Genomic DNA, 12,086 nt, shown 5'->3' on the forward strand with positions numbered 1-12,086 from the left:
ATACCTAAACTGCCACTAGGAAATCAAAGGAAAAATTCATTGAGGTCCTTGTACTGTGTTTTTCAAGGTCACGCATGTTGTACTTGATTATGTAGCTAAGTTAGAAACTGAGAAAACCTGAATATTCGATTCCAACCATTATTAAAATGTTAGCCTCATTTTTACGATATTTGAATGTTTTTATCTCCCAGTTTTAGATCAGTAATGTGCTTGATACGACTGTCTTCTTAGATCTAGTTTTTAAAAAACTTAAAGACAAAAAAATCTTCCTTATGTTTACATATTCTTGAAATACAATGTATGCTTTATACCATCAACTGCAGAGTAATCCAAGATGTTAATTAGTATTGAGATTGCTGTTGCAATCATTGGTTACTGTTCTACCTGGCCTCTAAAAGAAATTTTTTAAACACTTCTAAATAATGGCATGTTCCCTACTTGTATGATTTAGCATTCAAGTCAATGGGAAAATGGCCTTTGGTTTTAATGATAGATGATCTCAACTTCAGAAAAAAAAAGCTGTAACACTCGATGTTAAACTTTCAATCAGCTATCTGCTTCCCCATCTCCTATTTTGTGGAGTTTTCGTAAAATTTAGGAGAATTTCAGCCAGAAGGCAAGAAATTTTTTGAATGAAGAGATTGTCTCAAATGGGCAATTTTCAAGTGGAAAAAATCTTGGCTTATGTGTTTGAAAAATGTTCTCAGTTGAGACTTGCCTATCTCAGAAATAATTATGGGGGGGCTGGTGGCTTTTTATTTTTATTTGACAGTAAGCCATGTGAAGAAGGCAGAAACCTTGCTACTCTGAGAGCAGTTAATACTAATTATTAAGAATCCTGCTAGGAAAAAAAACCCCAATGATTGTATATGTGATTAACCAGAGGAGAGATGGCAGTGACTCCAGACAGTAATTGGAACCACAGGACATATCCAAGGTATCTTTTACAGACAATTTAGGAAAACAAATGAAAAAGAATATGTATCTGCAGTATTCTACTTTCACAAATGAGAAGTTTTCTTGTATCTTTGGTCTGGGAAGTCCATCTGGGGTGAAATGGTAGTGATGCTGACTGATCAATTGACAGAAGCTTAAATTTCCTGCAGAGGGCAAGTCAGCAATGCTGTTCACTGGGGCAATTTCAACGCAGCAAGTAATCATTATGACTAAAGCTCCTGTTGAGACTGGATGCTTTCTCTGATTGGAAGACTAAATCTGTCCTTAATTGTCCAGATAAGATGGCATCACCAGGATGCTATAAACTGTCTAAAAGATTAAATTCACACTATCAATGCAAACTTAATCCTGAAGTTGGGAAACGAAAAGGCTGCCTTTATTAGTTCTGTGATCACCACTATTTAGCATGAACCATAACTAAAAGCTATAGCTGAAGAAAAAAAAATCTGTATTAGAATGTGCGGTAAATGTAGTGAGATTTCCTTTTTTTTTTTTTGGACTTAGTAGATAACTGCTTTGTTGAAGAACTATTCTTAGATGATTTATGGGAAGATGCTCTTCTGCATTTGGTCCCAGACCACACTTACCTCAAGATGCATTACTGCAATACTTCTGCAGTAACCATCACAATACACACTGGATGAAACATCTTAATGCAAGCAGCTGTGTTGAAAGTAGATCCATGATTTAAAATACTTTGTTTCTCGTTGTCATTAAAGATATGTCTGTGGGTTGAAATGTATTTTCTACTGGCTTGAACCTTGGCTTAGTGAAACTTTTTTAGTGAAGATTGAGTTTGTATATACTTACCTTTTTTCCTTTCCCAATTAGATTGTTTCCATCTTGCAATTTGTCTTGTTCTGTTATGAAACTTTGATCTAAATTTGGCCACTCTCAGCTATACTTATTAGAAGTACTTTTTTTTCGGTACCATGAAGGGTGTATGTGACTTGGCTGCTGTCGTGGTTTGAGCCTACGCAGCTGGCAACAAAAGCACCACACAGCTACTCACTCACCCCTACCCTGTCCCCTGAGGGATGGGGAGGGGAAAATACAACCAAAAAAGGCTCGAGGTTTGAGACAAAGGACAGGGAGGACTCACTCACCAGTTATGGTCATGGGCAAAAGACAGACTCAACTTGGGGATAACAACATCAATTTAATACAAACAACAACAACCATCAAGGATAATGAGCGATACAACCAGGTCTTAAATACAGCACATCTTACCCCCTACACCCCTCTGGTCTTCCCAGGCTCAGCTCTGCTAACCTCTTTCCGCCCAGCAGCGCAGGGGGGCAGGGAATGGCGGGGAAGAGTTTAGTCCGACACAAGACATCTCCGCTGCTCCTTCATCTTCAGAGACAGAGGCCCTTGCAGCCCTCCCCTGCCCCACCGTGGGGTCCCTCTCATGGCAGTCACCCCTCCTCCAACAGCTCCAATGTGAGTTCTTCCCATGGGGCCACAGCTCCCCACGAACTGCCCCAGCACGGGTCCCTCCTGGGGCTGCTGTCCTCCCAGTGATGGGCTTATCCAGCACGGTTGGAGTTGTGGGTCTGCTTTGGGCCCGGTTCCTGCTCCTCCGGCCTGGGGTCCTCTGCAGGCTGCAGGTCAACCTCTGGGCCACCACATCTCCATGCTCAGCAAGGGCTCAGCTGCCACCCCTCCATGGGCCACAGGGGAACCTTTGCACCGGCACAGCTCCCTCTCTCCTTCCTCACTGACCTGGGTGTCCGCATGGCTGTCTCTCTCCCATCCCCCTCCTCTTTTCTGCTTACCAACACAGACAAAACAAAAGCCAACGATCAACAGGTTCTTTCACTCTTAAACAGTTATTTGCAGAGGTGCCATTGGTCTGGCCTTGGCTGGAGGTGGGTCCGAAATTGGAGCCAGGGGACCTTCTGGAAGCCTCTTCCAGGAGCCACCTCTGTAGCACCCTCCCCTGCTACCAAAACCGAGCCAAAACCCCACCAGACACCAAACCACCACAGCTGCTAAGTGTAAAGTGGGCTTGTTTACGTATTTGTTTGAAAGCAAAGTCTATGGTTAGGTTTTGGAAAATTAATATTGTCGGGTTTTTTGGATTGTCCCAATATGTAAAGAATAAGCAAAACCTAGAAATCAATTGACTGATCCTAAAAAGGAGAAGCTTTTCTAAAGATGTGAGAAATTACTGAAGTCTTGTATTACAGTGCTGTTACTCTGAGAAAGTCTAGAACATGCACTTTTAAGACCACATTTGCTGTTTCACAGTTCTCAGGCTGAAAGATTTTAGACTGTGAGAGACCACTATAGTGTCCAGTCTGATCTTAATATACCATCCAGTAATACCTGTATCAGATCCATAATTTCTGATTGAACTGCATGTTCAGCTGAACTACATCTTTAGCCATTGTGCCCTTGTACCATCTTATTTCACTTCACTGTTACTAGGTATATTAAAGCATAGATTTTGAAGTGGGTTTTTTTCAATTTAAACCTCTGCTTTTATTGATTGAAAATAAGAATTTGTGTTTTATAATAAAAAAGTTAAAACTCGCAGTTGCCAAGGCTTTCTTAGACAATGGTGCAGAGTGTTAGGGTTTAGATTTTCCTGAGCAAGAAGTTGGACAGCATTAAAAGTTTCCTATCTTTTTAAGTCCCAAGATGGAGCCATAAACTGAACAGGGGTCTGCACATAGTCTGGTTTACTTAGATATTTTCCTTTGAATCATTGTGCTGGTGTTTATGTAGGGCAGGATGTAACCAAGAGTTTGCTTCGTGGTAGCGCAGTCTGCATACTAAATGGCTAGAAGCACACTTCAGTATCATATATGTTCAAAAACTCCCTGTTCCTATTACATGAAAACCACTATTACAGTATAGAGTTAAGGATGAAGTCTGAGATATGATAGTCTCTTCTGGCTAATTCTCATGTAATAACTACTTCCAGGCTCGCATTTTGCTGACTATGGGGAGGCAGCTATATTTGAAATAACATTTCTTGTGTGCAATGTTGTTTCATAATGTGTCTTGTGCTAATTTAAATTTGGACTGAATACCTACAAATGAAGGCCAGCACCTAATTTGCTGACTGTAAAAATTCAAAAAGGCTTTTTTTTTAACACATATCTGCTTAAAAAAAAAAAAATTAAATTGTTGTTGTATTCTGTGCTACCAAAACCATGAAGACTGAGAGTTCTGCTATTTATTTGGGGTCAGTATGTCTCATGAATTAAAAATTTAACTCACTGCCCCTTCCATTATGTTCCCACTACTCCCTTAGTGTTAGCTGTTACATCACCTATGAGCTGCTTTATTTTACTACAACAACACAAAATAGATCCAGGGAAAAAATAAAAGGACATTTTCTGCTATTTCTGTGGCTTAAATAAGCTAACAGTAGAGTCCAACTGGAGTGAGAGTTAGTGCAAAAAGATGAAGGTTACTGGTGATACTATAATACAGCCTAGCTAAATGAAAGTTTTCACAAGAAAATAATTACTTTGTATTTGATGCATAATCACTATCTTTTTGGTAATCACTCTGTCCTTCGTACATGTAGCCTCAAAACTTTAGCACAAACATCCCATCCTTGATGCATATTTGTTGTAGTAGTTTCAATACTTTAGTATGTGTGAACAGATAGGAAGCTGAGAAATATCCTTGATGCTGGATGAGACCAGCCAACTGAGACAAGGAGGTACACCACCTGGAATACTCCTCATTGCACAGACTCCAGAGAAAGGGAGACTATGTAAATAATTTCTTGGAAACAATGTGAATGAAAATTCAGGGAAAAACTATGCATATTATAGTTATTGAATAATATGAATTCCACTGGTTGCTACATGCGGTATGCACACTAGGTGGAATTACCCCCTGTGCATCTGGCACCATAAATAAAGAATGCCTGCCTTCTAGAACTTCAGACTGTCTTAAGAGTGTTCTTCTGCATTGCCAAGCTGCATTCCTGACACCTTGCTTATCGTTTGACTTTTCCCTTTGATGTGCTTAAAAGCTTTGTTTTAATACATTGTAGTTTTATTACTTAATCCTTGCTGTGTGGGACTATCAGGGAGAAACATAAATGAAATCCAGCTAGCCTGGTGTTAAAACTTCTTTTATTTTGCCATGTAAAGCTATACTGCTTACCCTGCCAGTGTCTCACTGTGTCATTCAAATGCCAGCCAATGCATTGCAGACTCCTACAGCAGCTAGCAGAACTGTGGGACCAAGGGTCTCTATTTCTGGCTCACTCCCCTCCAAGTACTGCTGTGACTTCACTACTTGGTTCACACACTGAGTTATTTTGCTCCAGTGTTGAAACACTGTAATTATCTGTTTATTTATTATGTGAAAAAAGGAAATAGTTGTGTTAAGAGAGGTCTGTCTTTGGAGGCCTGTGTGTGCACAGGCATTTGTTTTTAGAATGAGAGATCATGACAGAATACAGTAACTTATTTTGCCAGGTGGTCTTTCTTCTGGTTTAGTGTTATTTTCGCTTTGATATTTAATCACTGAAGAAAGAATTTGGAAACAATTTATGAAATAAGGTCAGAAAAGCTTGTTATGCATGTAGCAAAAATGCTAGTGGATTTTGGTTAGTGTTGGACTGCAAAATGTAATATACTCTAGATTTTCTCCTGTATCATAAAATAAATTAATTATGTTATCCTTAACACACAGGAAAAAAATGCATCAATACTGAAGCCTGCCATTGCACTGAATAAAAAGCCAAATGAAGCTAAGATATATTTTGCATTTATTCAAATCTATATTTAGATTGAGTATTCAATGTTTTGCAAGTTTATTATAGGGGATTTCACCATTGTCACCATTTCCTTTAATTTCAGTGTAGATTCTGGACATACAATGTACCACTGTTAGCACTGTTAGCAGATTTAGTAAATACTTCAAGTTTTTAGTGCCAACGATGCCAACGGTACACTAATTTTACGGATTCCTCAGTTGCTTTGCTTGTGGTTTCATTAGCTTTTGCAATTAGGTTATATCTAAATGAAGAGAGAGACTGATACTTCATACTCTTTTATCAGCAATATATATGCTATAAAAAGTTGTTGAATGGCTCTATGGAACATGAGCTAATGTAAGTTAATGGTTTCAAAGTACTTTCAATAAATCTGTATCAAATGAACACTAAGACAAATGCAGAAATGGATGAAAGGAGATCAGTAAAACTAGGTTTTTCAAAGTTGTCTTGCTTAATGTGATTAAGTATCTTTAAAAATTTGCTTTATTGGACAGGAGTGGAGAAGATGGACTTAAATTTATGTCTGTGTAGTCTTAGAAGTTGCCACATAAGTGAAGAATCCGTACAGTAAGTTTAATAACATCAACATTATAATTAAAAGGGAGTGGTTTTTAAAAGTTAGTGGAAAACCTGTTATTGATTTTATACCATAAAATCTTCATTACTTACCATAATTAAATGGAACTATCTGGGGAAAAATGGATTTATGGATAAATTCTTTTGTACCAAGTGACACACTCGTATGCTTGTGCTCTGGAATAGCCCTTTATACATTATTCACATAGTTTACTTGGAATTCTTGCTTTCCCATTACCCTAATGATCTGAATTAATGCTATTTTTCTCTGCATCCACACAGTGCTAACTTCATCTCAAATTCAAAGTTAAAAAATTATGCAATCGACTTTCAAATAGGGTTTCAGAACTAGGTAGTAAAATTAGAAAGTACACACAGCATTTCTTAGAAATATAAATGTGCTCCTTGCATGGGTATTAATCTTCTGGTGTGTACGTGTGTCTGTGTTGTGTGAAGGTAAAGATCAAAAGCTGGTAAGTTTCTGTAATATGCTGTGGAGCCTGGAGGTAAACTGAGTCCCATGTGATGTGGCAGTTCCTAGGGTAACTAACGGTATTTGTCAATGCTGAGTATAAGAATTTATCAAGTCAGAGGGTTCTTTGTCTTATCTTCTTGTCTTTTCCCTTCCTTGCTTTCTTCCTTGCTTCCTTCCTTCCTCTTTCTTTTCTTTTCTTTTCTTTTCTTTTCTTTTCTTTTCTTTTCTTTTCTTTTCTTTTCTTTTCTTTTCTTTTCTTTTCTTTTCTTTTCTTTTCTTTTCTTTTCTTTTCTTTTCTTTTCTTTTCTTTTCTTTTCTTTTCTTTTCTTTTCTTTTCTTTTCTTTTCTTTTCTTTTCCTCTTTCTCTTTCTCTCTCTCTCTCTCTCTTTCTCTCTTTCTTTCTTTCTTTCTTTCTTTCTTTCTTTCTTTCTTTCTTTCTTTCTTTCTTTCTTTCTTTCTTTCTTTCTTTCTTTCTTTCTTTCTTTCTTTCTTTCTTTCTTTCTTTCTTTCTTTCTTTCTTTCTTTCTTTTTCTTTCTTTCTTTCTTTCTTTCTTTCTTTCTTTCTTTCTTTCTTTCTTTCTTTCTTTCTTTCTTTCTTTCTTTCTTTCTTTCTTTCTTTCTTTCCTTCTCTCTTTTCTTCTCTCTTTCTTTTTCTCTTTCTTTCTTTATTTGTTTGTTTTCTTCTGTGGCAGTACATTTTACTCCTGCTGACAGCAGAAATGCTTAAATTACCTGAAAAATATTGAGCTCTCTCATCTTGCTTCTTATTATAATTCACAGTCTGATTTCATAGGAATCTAAAGCAAAAAACAACAGCATTTGAAAAAGAGAATAAAACATAACCTTTTCATAGATTTTTACACTAGCATCCATGGGAAGATTACACTATTTCACTTACTCATAGCAAAAAAATAAGAAAGAACTACAACAAATGCAATGAATTTGCTTTTAATTTCTTTCTTCTCTTTGACACCTGGTTACCTTTTATGTTAAAACACATTTGCAAGAATCTTCTGCTTAAAAGTGCTACATCTACTTCTGATACTTTTCATAAAAATTGTGCTCACTGAGGATGACTTTTTGCAAAAAACAAACAATTTTTTACTGTGAAACTGGTAGAAATGTGCTATTTGATATGATTTTATTGCTAAACTAGCTTTTTTTTTTTTGTTATTTGATAAAAATACATTTAGAGAGAACTTGAAAAAGGCTACTATTTTCAGTGCACCCTTAGCAACCAACCTACTTGGTTTCAGAGGATATTGCAATTTGTTCTACTTATGTGAAAATTAAATGTCACAACAGTTTCTTTAACTAATTAGTGAAATAATGGCTTTCTTTTCAGTATTTTTCCCATATCCTCTGAAAAACAAAGATCTTAGAAACTCAGCACTAGCATTTTAAATGAGAGTATGCGAATTTAGCCATTACTCCTGAGTGTGAATGACCTTTTACTAAAGATATAAATAACTGCTGCTCCTACTGAAGCCAGCACATTCAAATACAAAGCACTGGATGCAAATTAGGTGATTTTAGGTGTTCATGTCTGAAAACTGTAACTGACTTAAGCTGAAAAACTTTGCTTCTTTAAGAGCAGAGTTCGAGTCCTGAGTCCTCCTTATATTTTAGAACCATGTAGATGACCCTAAACCCACTCACCGAAGGTATTTCTCTTGCTTTTAGGTGTGGTAGTGAGGTAAAATAAAGGACATGTATCTGAAGACAAATTAAAGACAAGAAAAAAATTATTTGAAAGGTCTGAACCAAAGTGGTAGTTGCCTTTAGCCATTCTCCAAATTATTTGGAGCTCAGTCTGAATTTAGCAAACAGTTTTAAATGGGAACATTGCTGAAAGTGATCTCTTACAAAAATAAGGAAGAAGTGCTCCATTTTCAGCCACTCACAATTTCTTAAGAGTGACAGGGTTTGCATGCACAGGTTGTCTTGCAGAATCAGAGCCTGAATTTTAAACTCTTCACAATAGGACTTGATTCTCAGTGCTATATTTAAGTGACACTGGTAATTCTATAAAATAAATAAATTGAATAACTAGTGTTGTACTTATTAGCACGCAGCAGAACAGAAGCTTAATTAATGTAAAAAAGCACCTTAGCGTTTTTATATGGGAGAGTTTATGAGAAGACAGAGAATTATGATAATGTTTCCTATTTTAGATTGCATATTCAGTTGTTCCAGTAAATTTGTAAAGTAATCTGATATTAAGAGCAAGTAATGCATAGAGATAGCTACAAAAATGTAGGCCAAAGTAGGCATTATTTCTGTTAATTGGAATTTTGTTGGATGATTTCCCTGTTTTGGCAGTATGAAACTTGTCTCTCTGTTAAATGCTGTCATCCCTGCATGTTGTTTGCAATAATACAGGCCAAAACATACGTTGTTGTGAAAGTTACTTTTCCTTTGTCAAGCTACTGAACAGCTTCATTAAGCTTATTAGGGCTTGCAAAAAAAATCTCTTTCCATGCGTACCCTAAATCAGCGAGAAGCAGCTGAGGTGATTTTTAAAATGATACTTAAAGAGATTAGGTGTCAGCACAACAGATAAAGAGGCTCACAATGGAGAAAGGTAATAAGTTTTCTTTGGTATTTCCCCAAAAATGTGGTCTGAGCATGAATGTGACTGAATTTCTAGAGCTAAGTAGCAAAGATTTTGGGAGGCATCCTGCAGAGCTGCATTCTTTTTCTAGCTATGAACCTGTCTCTTGTATAGTCTTGGGGAAATCGTATCACTTATTTGCAGGAGAGTTGTGAAAGAGAAGCATGATGGACAGGTCTACATCAAGTGTGGGGGCAATCTAACCATGCTATTCCAGTGTTGGGCTTGAAATAACAAGTCCTGCTAAGATAGCTGGTTAACACAGCTAGACCAATTTTCTGGGCTTGAGTGAGATCACATGTAGTTATTTCTTGCAAATATAGTCCATGCAAGGGTAGGCAGAGCCAATTCACTTCTCTTGTCATCTGCCAGTGTCTTCTGTGGCTTTATTGCTCCTTTACTTTTTGTTCTTTTTTACTCAAGTTATAACCTCTGTTTTGGTTAAAGTTCTTCTCTCTTTCGACATGTTTGTACAGCATTTCTTCTGTTGCAGGCTTCTAGGTATTGTGACCCTTAGAGATAATAAAAATAACAGTTAAAAAATAAACAAATCAGCCCAGTTCATTTAATTTCTGCTTTATTTTTTGTCGTCAGTTTTTCTTTTAGCTGATGTAATTCGTTAATCAATTTTTGTAAGTTATGCCTGGGCTGAGATTATACATTTATGGTTTTGACGTTCTTTCTATGTAAGAACTATAGCATTCTCATTTGTGATGATGAAGGTACTTCTACAGACAGGATGAAATCTCCCTGGCATAGAAAAAAAGGAACCATGCCTCACAGATTGAGGAAAATTGTCTCTTCCTTAGAAATTCTAGCAGAACTGAACTCAGAAGGAAAATTGAGGAATTTATTTCTTTTCTTTCTTGGGTGAAAATAATCTTTCTGTCTAGAGGACAGAGAACTGGAAGGAGCTCAAAAAAGGCTGTGGTTGTTGTTTTACTTTATAACAATTTAATATTACTTATACCATATATTTTCTGGGTGCCTGATGTTACTGCTACGGGTGGTGAGTAAAAAGAAAAAATCTTGATAATTCAAAAGGAGAGAGATCTTTTGGCATCTTACCGAGTTTGCTTATACAAGACTCAGTTTTCCTTGGAAAATGTTTGCTTTTTGTTCAGTGAAAAATATGAATAATTCCTCTGTAAAGAGTTTAGTCAGAACTTGTTTGTTTCAGCAAGGTCACTTTCTCAAAAGTTGATCTGTATTACCTATTTTATATTTATTTAGTTAAAATCGCAAGAGCCATTCTCATGTAGTGCTGATTCTAGGTTTTTCCAGATGCATCCTGCCTTCCACCTTGATGATATTCTTTCATGAATTATTAATACTAATATGGAAAGATTATTTTTTATTCTTCAACACTCTAGCAGATTTTTTTTTCTGAAGATAAAGTACAGAATAACTACAACCAGGAGGTGCACAATGGTGAAATCACCTTGAAAGAAATGATACTAGTTGAGAACAGGGCAAAAAAGAACTCTGAAATTTTTTTGGTTCAATGCTAGTAGCCATCCATCCTTTTTAATAGGATTTAGAGAACTTTACAAGCAACATCCTTTTCCCTAGACAGTGAACTTTATTTTTTCAAAGTAAACTCGCTGTTTTTTCTGTACTAGGAATCTGTAACTGGGAAAATGTTAACAGATTTAGGTGTAGTGCTTTACAAAAGCAATGAGGTGGCATTAAGCATGGTAAGATATACCATTCAACATCCACACTCTTTGAATGAAAGGGATTTTGGTTTCTGGATTTGTCCTCTAAAAAGCCAACATCTAAATGGCAGAATAAGGTGCAATAGTGGGAATATATTTTTAAAAACAGCTCAGTCAGAAATGTCTCTTTTACTGATTTTTAGCTTTATTAACAATCTATGTGTGCTGGTTTTAGTTGGGATAGAGTTAATTTTCTTCATAGTAGCTAGTATGGGGCTACGTTATGGACTTTTTCTGAAAACAGTGTTGATAATTCAGGGATGTTTTAGTTACTGCTGAACAGTGCTTAGGTTGGGGGTGCACAAAAGTTGGGAGGGTACACAGCTGGGACAGCTGATTGAACTGGCCAAAGGGATATTCCATACCATATGATGTCATGCTCAGCCTATAAAGCTGGAGGAAGAAGAAGGAAGAAGGGAATGTTGGAGTTAATGGCGTTTTCCTTTCCCAAGTGACCGTTACATGTGATGGAGCCCTGCTTCCCTGGAGATAGCTGAACACCAGGTGCTTGCCGATGGGAAGTGGTGAATGAATTCCTTGTTTTGCTTTTTGTGCATATGGCCTTTGCTTTCCCTGTTAAACTGTCTTTATCTCAACCACGAGTTTTCTCACTTTTACCATTCTGATTCTCTCCCCTATCCCACCGGGGGTGAGTAAGCGAGCGGCTGCATGGGTCTTAGTTGCTGGCTGGGGTTAAACCACGACGCCATGTCAGCTGTCTTTGTTGAATGACCCTCAGAGGCTTCAAAAGAAAAAGGAGCTATACATCAAAATCATATATTCAAATGTATGATTATTAGCAGAAAAATACAGTTATTTCTCAACTGAATCAATTTTAGTCAAAACAATGTGGTATAATCATGAAACTAGAACAATCTGTATGGATGTAGCATGTATCCAAGTTTCTTATACAGGACAATGAAGAATTATTATAATTCTAAGGAAAAAAATTGTTGAGTTGTTGAACTGTTAACTTATGAAGAAATATTATAG

The sequence above is a fragment of the Leptosomus discolor genome, chromosome Z (genome assembly GCF_034619465.1).
Source record: "Leptosomus discolor isolate bLepDis1 chromosome Z, bLepDis1.hap2, whole genome shotgun sequence".
NCBI classification, from domain to species: Eukaryota; Metazoa; Chordata; class Aves; order Leptosomiformes; family Leptosomidae; genus Leptosomus; species Leptosomus discolor.